General features: G+C 42.9%; 1 protein-coding gene and 1 long non-coding RNA gene across 5 annotated transcripts in view; one reads left to right on the forward strand and one right to left on the reverse strand.

Moving 5' to 3' along the window:
- LOC110082622 (protocadherin-11 X-linked) overlaps positions 1-22309 on the reverse strand; it is a 986147-nt gene that overhangs the window by 612519 nt on the left and 351319 nt on the right. The gene's annotated exons all lie outside the window — the stretch shown is intronic.
- LOC144584467 (uncharacterized) lies at positions 2510-9745 on the forward strand. Its single transcript, XR_013538732.1, has 2 exons — positions 2510-3284; positions 7227-9745. It is a non-coding gene; the product is annotated as an uncharacterized LOC144584467 (long non-coding RNA).

The raw sequence follows: 22309 nt of genomic DNA on the forward strand, positions 1-22309 counted from the left end.
TCTAAGACCCGGGAAGGCCTGCCTGAAAAGCAACATGTTTAACAGGCCTCTCTCAGGGTCAGCACTCTCAACCACCCAGCCTGGGAAGATTGAATGGGATGGGCAGATCTTGTCAGAAGGAGGCATTCTATCAGTTACTGAGGTCCTAAACCATTTAGGGCTGTATATGTTAACACCAACACCTTGGAGCTGGCATGGAAACAGATGGGTAACCATTGCAGGGCACCCGGGTGGGGGGGAGAAATGTGTTGATGTTTCTTAACACCACTCAGTAATCTGGACCTGCTGAAGTTTCCGTAACATCCTCATGGGCAGCCCCACGCAGACAGCATTGCAGTAGTCTATTCTCGAGACTACCAGTGCATGGACCAGTGTGGTGAGGGACTCGGTGTCACGTTAGGGGTGCAATTGGGCAATCTGCCTTAGGTGGAAGTAGGCGGGAAGGACCACATACGCTATCTCAGGTTCCATTGACATCGCTGGGTCCAGCAGTACACCGAAGAGGTGAACCTCATCCTTAGTGGAGAGAGTAGCCCCCCCCCAAGGAGAGGGTGGCATCCAATCCACAAACTCTCGGGGCATCCACCCGGAGGATCTCCGTCTTGCCCGGGTTTAGCCTCAGTCTATTATCCCTCATTCACCACAGCATGGCATCCAGGCAGTGCTCAAGGGACGGGACAGCATCCACTGCAGAAGGATGGAAGGAAAGATAGAGCTGAGTATCATCCTCATATTGGTGACATGAAGCTCCAAAGCTCCTTATGACCTCCCCCAGGGGCCTCATATAGATATTAAACAACACTGAAGAGATGATTGACCCCTGATGGACTCTACAGTGAAGGGTCCAAGGGGTGGACATCAGCTCACCAAGCTGTAATCTCTGAGAACAATCCCTCAGGAAGGATCAAAGTTGGGCCAAGGCCAGACTGCCAATCCCCAACTCAGAGAGCCGCCCCAGGAAGATACCATGGTTGACAGTATTGAAGGCCACTGATAGGTCGAGGAGGACCAGCAAGGACATTTTGCCTGTCAGTCTCCCTCAAAAGGTCATCTTGCAGGGCAACCAATGTCTCGGTGCCATGGTGCAGCCTGAAGTTGGCTTCTCTTTTTGGCAAAAGAAGTGCTAAATTTAGATGAAATCATGGAGATTTTAAGGATACAGAACTCTCCATGATACTAAGTCCTACGTTTCTACAATGCCATACCTATATGTATGTATGTATGTATGTATGTATGTATGTATGTATGTATGTATGTATGTATGTATGTATGTATGTATGTATGTATGTATGTATGTATGTATGTATGTATGTATGTATGCATGCATGCATGTATGTATGTATGTATGTATGTATGCATGCATGCATGCATATATGAATACACACACACACACACACACACACACACACACACACACCATATATACCATGTATATATTCTATATGTATATGCATATATAGAAAGCTCAAAGGTAAAGGGGAAAAAATGAAACAGACAGGGAAAACACACAGAGACACACAGCCAGGCACGCAAAACCTCATGAAAAAAAACATCAGATGCGTTGTAACAGAAATCTTAAATATCTGAGATCTGTATAAAATAGAAAATGTGCAGACTACCAATGTTCAGAAACTGAAGATCAGAGAGATAGATATAAACTAAAAGGTCAAGAGGTTTTTCACCACTGGGTGGAAAAAAATAGGTCAAGACCAAATATGTGAAAACTGCTCCTAATTCTCTTGAGGGCCAATTATCTTAGGATATCTAAACCTTAGAATATTGCATATGATAATGATAACTCTTTTTTTGCCTCACTTCAATGTTACATGTAAATAAATTATTCAAGTTGATTACTTTGATCTCTGGAAGCTATTAGTTAACGTTTACATTATTCCAGCTTGGAATTACTCAGAAATTAAATTAATACAATTATATATCATACAAGGGCCAAATTGTTGTTCTAATTAATGATATGGATACTTTATGTATAAACAAAACCCTTAAATGATATGAAACTCTATTACTGGAAAGATCCATGAGTCTTTCCATGAGAATCTCAGTCAGTGGTGTCATGCAACTAATTCTACAACTGTGGCCATGTTCACAACATGCTCAAAATTTCCATACAGAAAGCGGAAGCAGGCCTTACAGTCCAATACAAAAAATGAAGGGAGAAACATACTAAATCATGCATATGTTTGAAAAATTGCATGACTAGAACCATATGCATTTGCAAAATGTATGCACTTTAGTGATATAAAATGTGAAAAATTGATACAGTACAAATAATTCAAGCACATTCCAAAATAAGTTTGTGTGTAGGAAGGGGGAAATGGCCTCATAGTCCAGTACAGAACTGAAATGCCCCCCTCCCATTTGTATACTTGAAACATGTCCATGACTAGAAGTGTTTCATTTGTGAAACACATATACTTCGGTAAATGAGACAAAAAGTGTAAAAATATATGCACTCATTAAAGCACATTTCAAAATATGCACACAATTTTGATAGAAGTAAAAGTTTGACTTATTCAATTAAGGCAATTGCCTCATAAAAGATTGTTCTTACTTGAAAAAGAAAACCAAGCTGTTTGTGTGTGTATTCAGAAGAGATTAGCCAGCCTTGTAAAAACAGGCTCCTCGACCCCCCTTCTCCTTGCTTTCTTTCTTCATAACTCAAGGCTAAAAGCTAGATAAGCATGGAATGTTGAGACAAGGGGCCCGATTTAGGGAAAGTGATTGTTCTGCGCATGTCTAAAATGTGTTTTCACTAATCCAATGAATTGTTGCTAACTAACTTAATGACCTCAAAGGCCCACCCCTCTCGCCCTGAGGGGACAGCTATAAGACTGTACCAATTCCTTTGTTCTTTGAAGAAATCCTAATCACCCACAATTAAGGTGAAATTGGTTTTTCTTCCCACCAACTGCAGTGGTGTGTTTTGTTTGTTTTGTTCTCATGTAAATAAAATGAACTTCAATAGAAAAGCCTTCGTGTCTCAGTCTTTTGTTTAAGGTAAATTGTTTGGCATAACAATTTGGGGGCTCGTCCGGGATGCTCTAAACGCCCCGATTGGGGCTGGATTTTGATCCAGTTGAGGTCAGGCAGAACAGGCGGCGGTGAAGTGAATCGGAAGGCGCCTCTGCCTTCTTTTAAGGCAGCCGCTTCCTTGCTGACGCTTTGGCTGCTTGGCATCAAGAACTCGGAAAGAGGCACGAACGCGAGAGTTTTTTTTTTAAGCCGGCCGGCCAACGAATCAACGAGCCAGCAGATCAACGGACCTGGTAAGTCGTAGTGGGAAACTCTGAAAGGGTTGGTTGTTGTTGTGTGAATGAAGAGTGAGTGACCTTGCGGTTCCCAGAGGTGGCCGTTGAAGTAGTCCGGGACCCTGGGCCAAGGTGTGCGACTGTTGTCTGTACCCTCCTTGTGTCTGCGTCAGAGAGACCCCTTACTCTCTACGCAACCTCCCTATCCTTATGTCTTTGTCTCCCGTGGGATGGGAATACAGACTTCCAAAAAGGGCCCGCGGGGGTCCAGAAGGTCCAGAGGGGACCAAGGTAGGAATTCCGAGGGGGACGCCCCGACTCCAGGCCCTTGTGGGGGTGGTAATGAGTTAGGAATTCCTGGCAACAGTGCAGTGGGCAAACTGTTGCTGCATTGGGAGTCTGTAAAAAGGTACAGGAGTTTCAGACAGAGAAGGGAATGGTCCATGTGCTCTGGAGTTTAGACACAATTTGATATTCGTTCTAAAGGGCCAAAATTTGGCCCATCCGCCCCGTGTCCCTTATGTAGATTTTTGGATATGGTACCTAATCAAATTTGGAGAAGAAATAAAACTGGCAGTAAGTAGAGACTTGATAGGTTCTAAGTTACAAGGTGAGGAAATGACAAAATTGGAGTTTGTAAATTGGACTGCTCCACCTCAGTAAAAGAAAAGGAGGGGGATGGCAAAAATAAAGACGGGACGCTGTCCGAGGGACCAGTGACCCGTTCTCAGGCACGGCAGATGAAAGAGCAGGGAGTTAGTGCCCAGTATCCACTCAGAGAAGTCTCAGAGATGCTTTAGGGATTATGATTTACAAGCCCACAGAGCTGCTGCACATTTGTAAGCAGCTGGCCGGAGTCACATAGGAGACTCTGGCAATTGCCGCTCGAACAGAACAGGCGGCCGGGGAAGCACTTCCAGAAGTAACCCCTGGAGATTGGGATTTCCAGGATGAAAATATCAGAAGGCGAAGTACAGAAATGAAAGAGTTCTTGTTGAAAGGGTTGGAGGCAACAGTCCCTAAGACTGTTAGCATGAAATTGGCTTTTTGGTCAACCGAAAGGAAAAGAATGAAAGTTCAGTTGGATATCTGGAAAGGCTAAAACGCAATATGCGAAGGAACACTGGGCTGGACCCAGAAGATTCAGGAAATGAAAATATTCTGAGATTGGAATTTGTGTCAGGGTGTTACCCAGATATAAAGTCCAAGTTACAGAAAATGGATGACATGACAACCAAACCCATAGGACAGTTGCTAGCGGAAAGCTCAAAGGTGGTAGCAAGAAGAGGAAACTGGAGGAGTTTTTCTCTGCCCTACCCGCTCAGAAAAGAAGGGAAAGAGAAAGGGGGGGCAAGGGGCCCTGACTGTGTTCACTTTTAAGGTGGCTCAGGAAATACTTAGGTGAAGCTAGGTAAAGAGAGAGAGAGTATGTTGTAAAGAAGGCAAGGAAAGTTGTTGCAAGATCAGGTAAAGAGTTTTGAGGGGGAATGGGAAAGGAAAGGCTAGAGAGAGGGGAAAAATAAGTGTGTATCAACAAGCGACGCAGCTAGAGGAGGAAGGAGATTCAGGAAAGGAGTCCTTAACAAAACTAATAGTGCATGCCAGCTCAGACAGCAGAACTGTTTGCTCTAAGCTGAGCACTACAGTTAGCTGACAGGAAAAAGGATTAAAAAGAGAAGAAGGAACGTAACTTTCTCAAAGTTCATGAAAAACACAGAGAATGTTATCCAAAAGTGTATATGAAATGGAATCCTCAGGAAGAGTCCTAAGAGAAATAGGAGCGAATGGAGAACAGGGAATGAGAAAAAGCTCTTTTGGCTTGTTAAACTTACTGGGGTATAAAGGGTTAAGAGTAGGCACAGAGTAGGAAAAAAAAATGGGGAAAATCACACACACACAAAAGACACTAGGGGAATTGTTGACTATGGAATCCCACAGAAAAACATGCAGGAAAATGACAGATGCAGTATGTGGATTGATTGGCAGAAGTACGTGTTTAAAAAGCCTGAATTGAAAAGGAGGCTTTGGAGGTGTGATAGAATAAATAAATAAAATGCAAGGGAAGAGAATTTGGAGACAGGAGAAAGAAATAGGTTAGTAGATAAGAGATAGCAAGCAGAATTGCTGGGAATGTTCAGATCCCCCTCCTTGCTTCTCCAGATGCACAAAGTGGGAGCTGGAGAGACAAGGGGGGTTGATTTCACACCAGGAATGGTTTGCCTGTTTTACATAGACACTTTCTGTGGGAATTCCTTAGAAGTCACTTTTGCATTCAGGGGTCACTACCAGTTTTAAGAGATTAAAATGTGTGGTATTTTTATTGAGAGTGAATTATCTAGAAGCCACAGAGGATCTAATCATTGGCATGGATGCCTTGCAAACTATGGGTTATGGTTTAATTCCTATAACAAACAACTACATCGAGCCTAAACCCGGAAATCGTTAGGAGAAAATATATTCCAGTTTTAAGGTGAAGAATTTGAGAACAGGAGTAAATGCAACATAGGAAGCGATTGTCCTGCATTCTTCACACCAGCATAGGACTATCCTTGGCGGTGGATGATGGTCAGTAGGCTGCTACAGATCGAGGCTATTCTCCTTGAAAAACTCGATCTAATACTGAGGGTTTATCAGAAACTGTCAGGAAGGAACTGTGTAATGAACATGATTGTATTGCCCTGACTGGTCTACAGATAAAGTTTAGGGAAGACCTACAGGAAGAGACAATAGAGGGAACATGGAACCTGTACACTGACGGTTCCTCTAGAGTAGTGAATGGGAAAAGAATAACGGGATATGCAGTGGTAGACAGGATAAGGGGTTCGAAGTTGAATCTGGACCCCTTCCCCCGTCCATGTCAGCTTAGACAGCAGAATTATATGCCCTAAAGGAGCTTTAGAAATAAGCACAGGAAAATCTGTAAATATCTGGACAGACTCTAAGTATGCATGTGGAGTAGTCCACGTTTTTGGAAAAATTTGGAGTAAAAGAGGACTACTTACATCCCAGGGAAAGAATCTGGCCCACCATCAGTTGATACTGGACACCCTGGAAGCGTTGAGCCTCCCGTCCGAGGTAGCTATTATCCACATTCCAGGGCACCAGAAGGGAAACTCCCCGGAGGTAGTAGGAAACCGGCTGGCTGACGAAGTGGCAAGAAAGGTGGCAGGAAAAGAATTGAATCCCGCCCTCTTAGCAGCCCTTATTCCTACCAGTAAAGAGATCACTGCCCCTTTGGTGTATTCACAAAGGAGCTTGAATTGACAGAGGAGCAGGGAGCTACAATGGTGAACGGCACGCTAAAGTTGAGAGATGGAAGACAATGGCTGCCCGAGGGGGTGGTCAGGAAAGTCCTCAAGGCATTGCACGAGGGAGGACACTGGGGAGTTAAGGCTCTGGTCTCAGCCTTTCTGCAAAAATATACAGGGAAGAAAAGTGTGGTCACACGCCAACACCATTTTAGCCCACTGCATTCCTTGCCAGAGAGTAAATAAGAATAACCCGAGAAAAACAGAAATGGGAGGACGACTTCTGGCCATCCACCCCTTTGAACATTTGCAATGTGATTTTATTGATATGCCAAAGTCAGGACTTTGGAATCAGTGTTTGATAATAACTGATCAGCTCACTGGCTGGGTAGAAGCATACCCTACGGCTCGGGCAACGACAGGGACAGTTTGTAAAATCTTATTGGAAAACTGAAAGGATGAACCAGACTTTGAAAGAGCAAATTAATAGTTGATGCAACAAGCGCAGTTGCCCTGACCGAAGGTTTTGCCCCTAGCTTTATAAGCTGCATAGCATTACAGGACTCTCGCCCTTTGAAGCCTGTGCAGAATGGAAATTTGGGATGTTAATGCACAGAGATACACAGAGAGTGAGCCTTAATTTAGATTTGTTCAAGGATGCCTTTATAAGAAAGTATTTGCTGGCCCTATTCTCTATTCTCTCCGATAACAGGGAGCGAGGCATCTCAGTGCAACAGACGCCATTGGAGGTAGCAGTGCATTCCTTCCACCCCGGGGATTGGGCTTATATCAAGGCATGGGAGAGTGAACCGCTCGCCCCAAGATGGCTTGGTCTGTTCCAGATTCTGTTGACAACAGAGACTGTCATCCAAACTGAGGAAGCTGGTTGGACTCACTATACCAGAGCCAAGCGCGCAGTCGACCCTGAGGGACGGTGAAAAGTTGTGCCTGTGTCCAAGGACGGACTAAAAGACTATTTTTAAATGACATATGTAATGTCCATTAGTCGGTTAGCGCATAAATATTGTCCTTTCTTTAGTGTGTATATAGAAGTAAGAAAAGTTAATAATCTGATCCAAACTTGGCAGGTACATTTGAGAATAGACAGGAGTCTTAGGGGACTCTATTTCTTAAAAAAATTATTCAATTGGTGATCAAGTAGTGTTGGAGGACGAGGGGACCATTGATTGGGAGGAGGAAAGGAAAATCTTTAAAGATCAAGAACCTTATGAAAGTACTGACACTGATAGTTGCTCTGAAGAAGAAGGGTTTTGAATGAGGATTGTCGGATTTTATTGTCCTGCCCAGGTTACCACTATTTGGGTAATTGCTGTCAGAGTAATGTCTATAACTCCCTATATAACAGGTAGAATTTGTCCCTGGTTTTCCTGTTCAATTAGTCGAACACCAAAAGGGGAGGTGGAAGAGTGGAAGGTACAGATACAAACCACTTCCTATTGGGACACTGAATACAAAGGGTTGGCCTGTGGTAACCAATTGATGGTACGCAAAGAGGTACGAGGTAAGGGCCGTGGAACTTTGTATACCAGCACTGAGTTGGCTTCAAGTCTAGAGTTCTGGCATAACCGAGATTGCAAGCAGTGCCCCCTCATTAAAATCAGAGATAGCAACATCAGCCCTGGATCAGAGTCAGACTCCGACTAGGTCATTTCCCCAGGAAAGTGATCTTTCTACTCTCATACTTTCACCTCCCGGCAGTTTACTCGGAGTATCAGGTGATATCTGAAACTTAAAGACCCCCTGATAGGATTGGATCCTTTTGAGCCTTACTGTTTATTGCATTGCCATTTTTGCCCTCACCATTGGAGTGCCAGAATAACTAAATTTGACGAAAACCCGGCTTTGAGGTGGTATGTGCTTAAGCTTGTAGGCTGTAAAAACGCCAATTGCAAGCTGTCCGTGGAGAATTCAATCTGATAGCTCGGCGCGGGCAGAGACCAATTTCCAAGGGATGACTCCGTTACGCATCTTCGGTGCACCACGAAACGTGTTAGAAGTGCAAGAACGCAAGCCCCTGGTCAGTGCCCAGTCTAGATTCAGAGGACGAGGAATGGAATTCCCACTACAAGCGGAGGTAAAGCCCACCCCTCTAATGTCTTGGAGAAATATCAGGCAATTGTTTATTGGCAGACCACGGGTTGATGGCAAAATAATGATAGTGTGAGGGCTCTTCTTGAGCCTTGCGCTACAAGCTACAGGATCCACCTGCCCCTGTGTAATAACGACAAGGCAGGGAAGCAGGGAACAGCAGACCTTAACCTATAAGTCCATCTTCAATTGTGTTGATAATATTACCTCCTGTGCATTTGACAAGGTAGAGTACAAAATTTGTCAGGACTCCCTTGGAACTCAAACTTGTTATGACCCTAGAGAAAACCCCGAGAGAATTTGGATTGAATTCCGTGTTACAGTAATTAGTAATGGAGGCTGGACTAGAATTAAATGTGGTGGAATAGGCTGGGTTCAGCACCACATGGTATGGAGAATAGCAGCAAGTGTAGTTTAGAAACTCACCTGTTTGTTCCTGTATGAAACTGTGTGAAGTTAGCCACCTAATCTACCACGCCCTGCAAGCCTCAGGAAGGTGCCTGTAAAGTTCGATTGTACCTGGGGCTCCTATGAAAACTGTCCAAGTGAAAGACACCTTTGGTCGGTCTGGGGGAGGGGGGAAATTTTCATAATAGTGAATAAGTCAAAAGAAATTATAAAAAGAAAAACGGGGGAATAATTGATAGAAGTAAAAGTTTGACTTATTCAATTAAGGCAATTGCCTCATAAAAGATTGTTCTTACTTGAAAAAGAAAACCAAGCTGTTTGTGTGTGTATTCAGAAGAGATTAGCCAGCCTTGTAAAAACAGGCTCCTCGACCCCCCTTCTCCTTGCTTTCTTTCTTCATAACTCAAGGCTAAAAGCTAGATAAGCATGGAATGTTGAGACAAGGGGCCCGATTTAGGGAAAGTGATTGTTCTGCGCATGTCTAAAATGTGTTTTCACTAATCCAATGAATTGTTGCTAACTAACTTAATGACCTCAAAGGCCCACCCCTCTCGCCCTGAGGGGACAGCTATAAGACTGTACCAATTCCTTTGTTCTTTGAAGAAATCCTAATCACCCACAATTAAGGTGAAATTGGTTTTTCTTCCCACCAACTGCAGTGGTGTGTTTTGTTTGTTTTGTTCTCATGTAAATAAAATGAACTTCAATAGAAAAGCCTTCGTGTCTCAGTCTTTTGTTTAAGGTAAATTGTTTGGCATAACAATTTCCATTCAAGAAGAGTGTTAAAAAAAACCCTACCATTCCAGTGACATACAAGCGGGGTGAAGAGCGCCAGTGGGATTCTGAAAAATGCAGTGAAACTGACAAATTTTTCACATCCCTAACCCTCTAGCACATCTCTGATTCAGAGCACACAAAAGCAGGCCCTAACATTCAGCCCCAGGAGATAAGGCTTGGCAACGCTATTAAGAAACAACGTAGGACTTTGCTGCTCTATTTTCAGGAGGTGTCACACATTTGCTGTGCCTTTTTCCAGGAAGCTGAACTCTGAGAGGAAGCTGGGATCAGGAGTTTAAGATGCTAACAGCTTGACAGTTCCCTGCTCACTTCCTTGCACATTTGAAAACGCTGGATCATATCAGGCACACTTAAAAACAGCACCTGCAAAAGGTGAACTTTAAAAAAGGGGAAAGGGATTTGGTCCTGTCCTTAGCTTTATCTCTAGACAGGGCCATATTTTATCCCAGCTTAACAAACCAAACATAAAGGCAAAGTAATCTGTCACTATAAAAAGACAGACAGATAGAAGGCCAGGAAACAGTTCTCATGTTACTTGAGGGTCACTTGGTTTTGTTTTGCCTGGTTTATTTGCTATTCAACTTGTATCATCTGTTTGCAAAAGGCAATGTAACCCATTTGCACCAGGTAGAGAAGGAGGGGATTTCAGGTTCTGAAGGAGCAAAGTACGGTCAAGTCCACAATGACTGAAGGCTCATTCTTGGACACAGCAAAGATTAAGTCTGAACTCCTCTCTATATATCTGCCTGAAAATAAGTCTACAACAATACAGCCATACACAGGATTGTACTAACATATTTCAGACTGCAGTTATATGTTATTATTGTTTTGCTCACCCATCTAAGAATAAAGAGGCAAGGCACAAGGAATAGGGTTGAAACTAGGGCCACATACTTTGTTAAACTTAAAACTCAAACCCTCTCATAACCAACAGGAGAGGTGACTGCTGTAGCGTGGAATCTTGGCTTCAAGCCAGGGTCCCCAGCTGACCTCTTCTCCAACCTTCTCAACCTCATCGTCCTGCTATCTTGAAGACAGCTGGATCTCAGCTGGCCAATGATCATACAACCTCCCCAGTCCAAAGACCACCCATCCCCTTAACCTTGGGCAGCCTGCAGCCTGGGGAGGCCCCGTTGCATCTCCTTCCTGGTAATCAAAGGATCCACAGTGCCAGGAGGTTTGGATGGGCTAGTATTCCCTGGTGCCCTATTGGGAACTCATCAGTAACTTCCCCTTCCACAACTACCTGCCAGTGTGACCTATTTAAAGGATGACCCAACCCAATCTGCCCAGTAACACCTCCAGTGTGGAACAGACAAAAAACAACAACACCCAGCTTACCTTTTCGAAATATGCCAATCAGATATGCAAGGCCAAAAATTCCTATCCACCCCTGAACGTTACCAGTTAGTCTCACGCTGGGCACCCAGGCGAGTTGCACTCCTCAAAAAGGGGCCAGAACTGGAGCAGGCCAGCCTGACTGCACAGGATGCAATATCACATCTTGCACTCACCATTCCTCTGGGGTGGGGGAGCAAAAAGCTTTTTCCCACACAGCTATTGCACTGCAGGGAGGCAGGTTATATGCCATCAAGCCGTTTCTGATATACAGCAATTCTACAAATTATTGACCTCAAAAAAGTATTATTATTAAAACCCCTGTTCAGGTATTACAAATCAAGCCCATGGCTTCCTTCAGTTGAAATGAGCTGTCCTACATGTACTTGTTAAGGATTAAGGCCTATTGAACAGACCAGCTTTTGAGTAAACATGCATTGTTGGATCTCACTCTACAAATAAATATTTGGGAGTTATTATTTTTTAAAAAAACAACCCAATGATTATAGGACCAACAGCAGCACAGACAAGACAGCAAAATTAAAGAGGAAAATGGGAGGGGAAGGAAGATTTCTTCTTTTTTTTTCCAAGTTTGCCTTTCCCTTATTGCCATGTTGGGGGAAAATGAAGCATATATATTACAGTATTCTGCTTGATCCCACTGCAATGAAGCACTGCAGATAAGAAGCCTCATACATAGTCCATGCATCTAACAATTCTTGCATGTGGCCCCCTCCCCATGTTGTACCTGCATGCTTGAGTCTTCGTAGGGTGTAGCAGCAGAGTCCTGGACATCATAACCGCTCCAAGCCCCAAAAACTTGAGTGGCCCTACAAAGCTGACTCTCTCCCTCCCTCCCTCCCTCCCTCCCTCCCTCCCTCTCTCTCTCTGTCTGAGCCTGAAGGCACTCTTCAACTAGATCTGTCCTAGGAGCAATGGAGAAAGTATTCAAAATAATAATTGGGTTAGTAATATATCTGTGAATATCTTCCATGACTCAACTTCCAGATAATTGGGTTAGTAGTGTATTCTTTTCTAAAGGTTTTCAAATTAATGTGAAAAGCATGCTTAATTATAACTGAATGCAACATGTCCCCTTGGGAGTTAGCTAAACCTACCATTTATAGCATGGATGGAGAACATGTGGTCCTGAATATGTTGCAGGGCTGCAAATTCCATCATTCCCAAGAATGTAAAGAAAGCTTACTAAACCCTTTGCTCTCTTAGTTTCGTAATATTAGTTTAAAAGGACACTGACAGCACATTTTCAGGGACTGTGAGATTCATCACAAGAGTATGGGGTCCAGACAGGTTCCTTTATTTCCTCATCAAAATCTCTGCATTTGGTTCAAAAGAAAAGAAAAGAAATACGTAATGAAATGAAATCAAGCATCTTTGCACAACTGATATCCTTCCCCTCTGAGAAGTAAAGCACACATAGACGACTAGCTGGTTTGTTCAAGAAGATGCAAGCTCTAGCTTGATGCTTCCAATCCTTAAAAATCCATGCAACAAAGTAGCAATCACTGTCATTTCGTTCAACCCCATTTTCTTATGTTAAGGTTCTATTTGCTAGCGCTGTGCCAAAATTTCATCTTTTTGAGATTTCTGTCCACTCAATGTGATAGAAAAGAAATTCCTTTCATGTTTATGGTCAGAGTCTCCTCACGAGACTCTTGTAATTAGCACAAAAAAAAACAAAACAAGTAAAAATGTAAGTCCACAAGAGAAGCTCCAACATAGAAGTAGATCAATTAATGGGATTTGCCCCTTTGGATTTTCTAAAAAGATACTTTCTTTCTTGCAGAGAAGGGAGTTTCTAAAGAAAAGCTTAGATGCCAATCCCAATACTCATGCATTCCTTTATAATCAAGCAAGAGAAAGGAGGGTGGAGTTTTGCTCTACCTGGAAGAGTCTAAAATGCTTCTACTGATTTACCTGGAAATCTCAGGGCATGGACCAGGAATCTATGACAGGTGAAGCATGTGCTTGTCTACTGAGTCACACCCCCACTCTGCATGCAGATAGGTAAAAGGAACAATTTCTTGCCTTCTGCTGAATAGCTGCCATCACCCTTTCTCACATTTAACTGCTTTATCTGCTGCAGAATTTTAATTGTACGCTAAGGCCCCTGAGCCTCATGTTTACTTCTTTTTAACTGCCTGCTTTCAAATTAAACATGGAAAATCATACAAATGGATGAAAACAAGAAGCTGTAGTTGCTACTTCAGGCAAGGATAATGCCTACATTTTGTATGCCGCAACGAAGGAATATTTTATTCTTGCCATGCTGCATTTCCATGTTTCCATTAGTTCTGCAAACATAGTCTTGTGCAAACATCACATCCTAAATCTGAGGAAGAGTGAAGTGGGGTGGAGACATAAATTCACAGGTTAGTCCCCCCCCCCCCCGGCCACATCCACTCAGAAGACAGAATATTCTCACAGTAAAGGTCTGCAATAGCACTGATAGGTGTGTTCTTGTGAACTTGCTTACAACTTTTCTATAAGTGGAAGTCAAGACCTGCCTTATCAAAGCCCCTGATGGGCAAAAACTAGAAAAATGCTGATTTGTTTTGATTCTTGAAGGTCAACAAATCACAAATAATGAATTATTGAATGATGAATGGATGAATTGATTTGTCAATTTGCTTTTGCTTTTAAAACCCTATAAAATGGTCCCCCAAGCACCTAGAGACACCAAAGTAGCCAAAAAGCTTCTCATGACTTTTCTTTACAAGCCCTGCATGTTTGGTGAACTTTGGGTTTTAGATGTCCAAGTTATGCAACCAACAAAGAGGGTCCCCCAGGGAAGTGCTCTTTAGCAGCTGGCTTTGACAAACTCAATCTTCACCAAACTTGGAGGAATTGTAGAGGAAAGTCTGTAGAAGCTTCTTTATAATTTTGGTGTCGTTAGATGCCTGGGAGGAACTTTCCTGGTGGGTCCTCTTTGTGGATGTATGACTCTGACATCTGAAACCCAATCTTTACAATATTGTAGAGAAGAGCCAGAAAAACCTTCCCTGAAATTTTGGCATCTCTAGGTGCCTGAGGGGGGGGGATCCTTTTATAGCCCAATGAATCAACAAATCAAAAATTGCTAAAATTCATTGGCTCATATTAGTTGAGGCATCAATTTGCATTAATATGAATCAATAAATTAGTAATTTTAAAATGAATTTTGCAATTCCTTTTTAAATTCATAGCCATCTCTACTCCTGATCACATTAATACAGGTGTGGGATGTTCAGATTTTTTTAAACTACAGTTTAGTAGGAATTCCCCAGCTAGAATTCAGGTGGTTTAAGGGAAGGGGGGGAAATCAAGTTATCAGAAGAGTTTCAGGATTCTAAGCCAAGGCTTTTGTCTTCAATGATGGCCATAATTCATGTAGAAGGACATGGGTAGAGCTTTTAAAGCTCCATGGGACCTGCAGAGCATTAAGGAATAGTAGTATTTCTGCTCATTAGGTGCTAAAGAGTGTGCCTCTCAAAAATTACTACTTCTCTAATGATTTGCAGCTAATTGTAATAAATACAAGAAAGAAAACTGTATAGTTGAATTACTGGCAGTTACAAATACACACACTTAAACTGATACACGAATTTCACTCTCTATTTTTCTTGGACAGAAATTGTTGGGTGGAGGGAAATCACCGTTTTCCCCTTGCAGGAAAACAGATTATCAGCTACTAAAATGGCACAAGGAGCAAGCCATCTCAAGAAGCAAATTTTAAGTGTTATGAAAGAAGGTATAGTTAAAACATCATGACATCTTGCCCACACTTTGCTGCTGCATCATCTCTTTAGAATAAAGATGCTTTAAAATATGGAATGCAGCTTAGAATGTGTAATAGCGGAATTTCTTAAGAAACACCTAACCTGTGCTTAATTTTGCAATTTCATTTTTGAAGTGCAACAACAGCCTAAGGAGTTAAGAAAATAAGTTGGAACCTCGAGTGTCTAAAAGTGGTACTTGTCGGCTTATAGAGCATTTAGTTGGATGTGCCTACGCCATACAGATTCCCAGCTCTGGCAAAGAGTTTATCATTAATGTTTCATTTCACAGTTTCAATAGGACTATCTTCTAGCAGAGAGAGAAGGTGGGGAACCAACTCAAATCCTTAATATTCCTACCAGGAAATCAGAGGCAATATTTAACACTCATATTTAGTGTTTTTGCTCCTCTTTAAGCAGAAATCTACCCCAACAAACAAATAATGTTAAGCTGTTCTTCAAACAAAACAAACAAACAAAACAAAACTCCTTTTCCCTCACATAAACATTCTACTCTCTAGGTTTAAAGTTCAGCTTGAGTCTCAGTTGCCACATATCTCCATCTCCTAGTTCACTTTATAGTTTGGGAACATGCTATGAAATCATTTTCAATCCAAACTCACACAGTTTTCTCACTGAATGGTAGATATTCTAGCTTCTTTAATTAGGAGGCAAGACACATAGCTATAATTAAAAGTCTGCCAGTGATTCACTCTACGACTCTCTTCAAGATTTTACACTAACTTGATAATAAATTGTGGCTGAGTTTGGAACATACAGTTCAAAAATGATATTCTCCCTTCAGTATTCATATTTCTCCAAGGATGACGACATAATGAAAAACTGGTATTTTCAGTAGTCTCATGTTTTACAGCATACCACATCCAATTATTGTAAGAATATGCAAAGAACATAATGAAAATGATGATGACCAAAGTCTGCAATTTGCAGAGACATTTTTAGACAACTGATATTTGCAGAAATGCTGCTGTCGATGGTCCTGCACTTTTGATTTCAAAAGCAAGTTTTTGTGGCCATGCATTCTGAGCCTATGGAGATAAAAAAAAGCAAACCACCCAGGACATACTGAAGCCCTATTTAGGCATTATTGAACCTGGCATTCTGAACACACTTACAATGTGATGCTTAAACCAGCCTTATTCTCTTCAGGACTCAAGAAATCCTACATGATCCCTGATATGAGCGCATCCTGGTTCCTGAGGATAATGGGAGCAGCAGAATAAGAGTGCCCTGGAGCTGTAAATGGTTTGACCTCCCTCACCAAATGTCTGTCATCCACATACGCCTGAACTGCTTTCTACATTGGAAAGACTGGTTAAAAACTCAAATTATTTAAATATATTTGGTCACTAGTATAAAATAAAACATTCCATTTAATGGCCTTATTACAATGGTATTAAGACCATTAAAACACTCTAGAGTGTATTTTAGGGCTCCATTAATGCACACATAAAGCAGCTAGCTGGATAGTCAGTCAGCAGACTTTGGACCACCAGCACACCCAAGGCATGGATTAATTAAGTAATAAAATGTACACTGCCATATCTTAAAGCTAAAAATGAACCCAATATGAAGATCTTATGCCTTATATTAAGAGGTTAAGGTGCAATGAAGCAGTCTGAGTATATTGGGAATTTATGGGATTTTTTGTATTTTTTAACATACAAATTAAGGGTGACATACATACAAATATAGATAGTGGTTTTCTGAAAAGGGATGTGGTGGCGCTGCGGGCTAAACCACAGAAGCCTGTGCTGCAGGGTCAGAAGACCAAGCAGTCGTAAGATCGAATCCACGCGACGGAGTGAGCGCCTGTCACTTGTCCCAGCTCCCGCCAACCTAGCGGTTCGAAAGCATGCAAATGCGAGTAGATAAATAGGGACCATCTGGGGGGGAAGGTCACAGCGTTCCGTGTCTAAGTCGCACTGGCCATGTGACCACGGAAGATTGTCCTCGGACAAACGCTGGCTCTATGGCTTGGAAACGGGGATGAGCACTGCCCCCTAGAGTCGAACACGACTGGACAAAAATGGTCAAGGGGAACCTTTACCTTTACCTTACAGTTTGACTTGTGCCTGGAAATGGATTGGCAGCCAGTGGAGCTGCTGTAACAGGGGCTGCCAATCTGTTTCCAGGCACAAATCAAAGTGCTGGACCCTAAATTACTTGGGTACAAGCTATATGTTCCCCGCAACAAGTCCCAGTTCGCCATATGGCTGCTGTGTTTTGGACCAGCTGAAGTTTCCAAACATTTTACAAAGGCACCCCATGTAGAGTGTGTTACAGTAATCCGGCTTAGATGTAACTAGGGCATGTGTCACAACTTCCAAGTGATTGGAAGTAACTGCTGAGGTGGGTTCTGGAATGCATAAGTACTGGAGTAGAGGAAGAACAGCCTCTACTCCAGTACTTAGGAGTGCAAACGTTTGGGTCTGGAAAGAGAGAGAGAGAGATTACTACAGGGTTGGATGTGGAACTAATGGGTTTTCAACCTGGAGGAATGTGGGTATATTAACTAGTATTATAATGTAATCTCACTCTTGCTCAAAGGAAGTCAAGATGGTGTGCTTGGAAAAAAAGTGAATATTGCAGAAAACGAAAGGAAAAAAAACAAATCTGTCCTTGTGTTTAGGCACCTTAGAGGGACATAGTAAAACACTACAACAAAGAAAATTGCAAAATGCAACTTATAGAAGAATTGATCTCTAAGGGAATTGAAAGAAAATGAGTCTATTCCTACTTTTTAAAAACCTAAACTTGTTAAAGTGGTCCTGCCAACAAACTTAAATCTAAGTTTCAAAAGGTAAAGAAACAGCATATGACAGCTGTCTTAGCATTTTGCTGTTTTATTTATGGATCCTTTTTGCCTCAGAAGCTTAATAGAATTTTCACTGTGATTTTTATTCGTGTGTGATTTATAATACATCAAAAAGGGTAAATCAATCAATGTTGGCTTATAAACCAGTACAGGTTGATATTACCCCTATTAAAACAAATCCTAATGCTTGTTAGAACATACATATGCTTGGACCCAAGAAGAAGTCATTACAGAACTGGACAGAAGTGTACATGATCTAAAGACCTCATTTTTTAAGGCAAGCAACACCCAATTAGTTTTGAAACGAGATGATCTAAATATAAGAAACAGAGTAATGGTGGAAAGGACTCCAAATGAATTTTGATAACAAGAGGTCCCTTACAAATGTATTATAAACCAAAGTATTTCACTGCTACAGTGGAGTCTCGACCTATGGACTTAATTCATATTGGAACGGTGTCCATAGGTCGAAAAGTCCATAGGTTGAAAATGCATTCGCCATAGTCCTTTCTCCCCCACCAGGAAGCTTCCCCTGCCTTTCTTCCCCGCCACCCGGCTTCTCCCAAAGGGCTGCCCCTATGGTGCTTTCAGCAGCGGAGAAGCTGCCCAGTGGGAGAGAAAGGCCAGATCAGCTCCTGCCTTTCTCCCCCACTGTGAGGCTTCTCCGCTGCTGAAACCACCATCGGGGCAGCCCTTTGGGAGAAGCCAGGTGGTGGGGGAGAAAGACCGGAGCCGATCTGGCCTTTCTCCCTCACTGAGCAGCTTCTCCGCTGCTGAAAGCACAATCGGGGCAGCGCTTTGAGAGAAGCCTCGCAGTGGGGGAGAAAGACCGGATCGGCTCCTGCCTTTCTCCCCCACCGCCCGGCTCTCCTCCTTTTCCAAACCATTCGGGCAAAAGAGCTAAAGAAGCAGCCTCTTCGCCACCAACGGTTTGAATTTCCTTCCCTTTTTCCCTGCCCATTTGTCCCTACGTCAAAGCTCCGGCCACAAGTTGATCCAAAATTTTGTGGCTGGAGCTGTACGTAGGTCGAAAAGTCCGTAAGTGGGGCCATTCGTAGGTCGAGACTCCACTGTATCACCAAAGGCTATGAATTTAGGAATAGGTTTGAGAAACAGAAGCATCTATTGTCCCCATTCCCAATCTAATTGATTATTCAGTTGTAGACATAGAAAAGGAACAATAAACTCTGGGACTGGAACAGGGAGCATTTCACCCCCAAATTTCAGGAAGGTGCCACATCTGGTCAAAGTATTGTTTCAAAATATTTGGAGCTGTTGTCCAGCTCAGAATTTTTAAAAACCATAGAATATTCTGAAGACAGAGAAGAGAGGAAGCATATCTGAGCCTATGTAACAAAAGAAATTAAACACAATAAAAGGGACAACACTTCAGACTGGCCAATTAAAATTTGACTGTAACGTATTTATTTGCTTATTTTGAAAACTGTCTTTTTAGAAATGCAAAATAATCTGGTAGTGTCATGTTTCCCCAAAGACAGGGTCTTATATTAATTTTTGCTCCAAAAAACGCATTAGGACTTATTTTCAGGGTATGTTTTATTTTTTTTATGTACAACAATATACATTGGTTCAAATACAGTCATGTCATCTTCTTTTGGTTGCTACACAATGGTGGAGGGCAGGGTTTCACTCAACTGGGGCTTATTTTGGGGGTAGGGCTTATATTATGAGCATCCCGAAAAATTATACTAGGGCTTATTTTCAGATTAGGTCTTATTTTTGGGGAAACAGTAGTACTAATTTTGCTTGATAATGCTATGTGAATAGAGAATCAATACACTTAATAGTCTGTCTTTCCTTCCTTCCTTAATGCTAAATCAGGGGTCAGGGAACTTTTTTACCTTTTGCCCCCCCAAAATTTATATACACCAATATTACCCCCTTGATTTGAAAGGAAGGATCTCAGTCATGCGTGTCTTGGTCACGCGCTGCCAGTCGAGCGCCGCCACCGCAGCCTCTCTGCCCAGGCCACCTCCGCCTCTGCCACCGCCTGGTGGGGCCGCGCTCAGTCCTTGGCCCTGCGGGGGTGATTCCTGTTCTCCGCCGGCGGGCGGTTCCTGGGTGGCCATCAAAGAGCAGGAGGTGGCTTGCCCGCCAGGGGCCGCCTCCCACTCTGCCACCGGCTCCAGCAGCTGCTCACCAGGGTGGCCACTTCGGGCCTCACCGTTGAAGCGCCGTGACAGCTGCTGCATGGAGGGTGAGAAGCTACGCCAAGCCCAGCCGGCCGGTGCAGAGGCGCCGCCGAAGGAAGCCGTGTGGCTGGGCGAGCGGTGCTGCCACCCCATGGGCTCCTCTGGGAACGGGGACGAGGTGTGGGGTGATGGCGGCGGCCTGGCACCAGGAGGCTGAGCCAGGCCCAGGACGTTGTCATGGCCGCACCCACCCCCCTCCGCCACAATCCACTTCTCTGGGCACTGGAATGAGAGGCTCCTCCTGGCTGGGGCGCTCCAGCCACTTGCCCCGGCCTCGCCCTCTGCCATGGCCAGCCTCACTGCCACTGCCTCGGCTAACATATGCCGCTGGCCGGGGCCCATCGCCGGCCACCATCCACCATGGCTTGGTTGCAGCCAGGCTGGAGAAGGGGGCAGGAAGGGAGCAATTGGTCAGCCGGGGCCCCCCCTCTGGGCAGAAGAGGAGGAGGAGGAGGAGGGAAGGGGGTCAGGGCCGTGTCCTCATTACTCCCAGGATTTTCATTTTTACCCCATTTGGGGTAATTAGCCCTGTTTCCTGACCACTGTGCTAAATAGATTAGAAATTAAGGATTGAAAAGGATTTTTTTGGAGTCAACAGTTTCATGGTAGGGTACTAAGATAAGATTATCTAACATTCTCATACCTCCTATGACTAGTTGCAAGGGGGAAAAGGCATCTCGTCATTGTAGGAATTCACATATTTGTATGGCAGTAGGAGGTTGGAGTCGATGGCCTCTTCCAGGTCCATGATTCTATGATTTTCTAATGCCATGAAGAGAATCTGGATGTTTTCCTATGACATGGGATTGCAAACAGAACTTTGGGACACCTTACAGCCAGTCTCAAAGGGGAGGCAAACATTGTACTCAACCCACCTGCTTCCTTCCTCATCTAGATAGTTCCCTTTCATATGGAAATTTTTATATAAACAAGATCCCTGGGTTTCCAAGGATCCTTTCCTAGGTATGTCCCTGCTCATGCTGATTAAAGCAGGGAATGTTGATGCCTGAGAAGGGCTAAGATCTTTTCTACTGATAAGAGACTTTTGGTAATATTTATTGAACAGTCCTAAGTATATTGAGAAGATTAAGAGATAAAATCTGCCTATTGGTGGATAACGTGCTTTGTGGAGCCCTATTAAAATGTGTGTTTTTAACAAGTATATAGCTTACATTCAAAGAGGAGAGCATCATCATCATTCTATCCCTACACAAAGTTGACTATCCACAGAAAATACCTTTCTGGTCTGTGGAAGTTCTACATGACACATAATGTGTGTGTGTGTGGGGGGGAGAATGGGATTTAGTGCTTATATGTAGCATCTCCATATATATGAAAATTAATGTTATTGTGCAGCAGAGCAAATCAGCATTCTACAAAGCAATTCTAAAACTAAAGACCGCCCAAGAAAAAAAAAATATAACTATGAAACTGGATCAGCACAACATCTGAATGACTTTTAGGAGAACTTTTTAACTCATTTCTGAAAAAAAAGACAATCACAAAGGGATTTTGTGTCTGGTTGTAAAAATAATTTTTTTAAAAAAAAAGAATACAGAACAAATAGATGCTCACTATTTTAAGATGCAAAATTACAATTTCTTGTTTTGTGGCTGGCAATATCCTTACTCAGTGTTAACAGATCTACAGTATATCTTCTCATAGTTTCAACTATTCCATTCATCCTGTCCTTATACAATTGTGTGGCAACTAGGAAAAAAATATCCAAAGATATTATGGGCCATCCAATCACTTCTGATGTGTGGTGACTATATGAGTTAATGACCTCCCAAATGTCATATTATTAACAGTACTGCTCAGATCTTGCAAACTAACAACATCTCATGTTAGATTGCAGCCCCCCCCCGTCTTTTCCAATAAGTTCTGCTAAGGCTTTGGAAACTGACAGATGTGGCTTCCCTTATCAAGACAACCTGTCTCTTTTTAAGTTTTCTTTTCCTCCTACTTTCTCCCCACACATACTTTCCCCAACAATACTGTATTGCTTTTCCAGTCAGTTTTGCTTTCTCGCAGTATGTATAAGGTATGGTAGCTTCAATTTACTAATTTACTATGAGAATTCAGGCATTACTTGATTGAGGACCCACTACTAGCCTGCAATCTGCAATTCTGGCAGAGCGGACACAGCAACCTAAGTTCACCTGAGAGGTTAAAGGGTGTGTATGCTTCTCTGCATGTGTTGCACTTACACCTCTGCTTCACCATTTCATTAAGTCCAAAACAAAACAAAACGAAACAAAACCAACTCAAAATATGGCAGGGGGGACAACAGGGACACCCTAGCTGTTCTTCC

This window comes from Pogona vitticeps, chromosome 11 (genome assembly GCF_051106095.1).
Source record: "Pogona vitticeps strain Pit_001003342236 chromosome 11, PviZW2.1, whole genome shotgun sequence".
Taxonomy (NCBI): domain Eukaryota; kingdom Metazoa; phylum Chordata; class Lepidosauria; order Squamata; family Agamidae; genus Pogona; species Pogona vitticeps.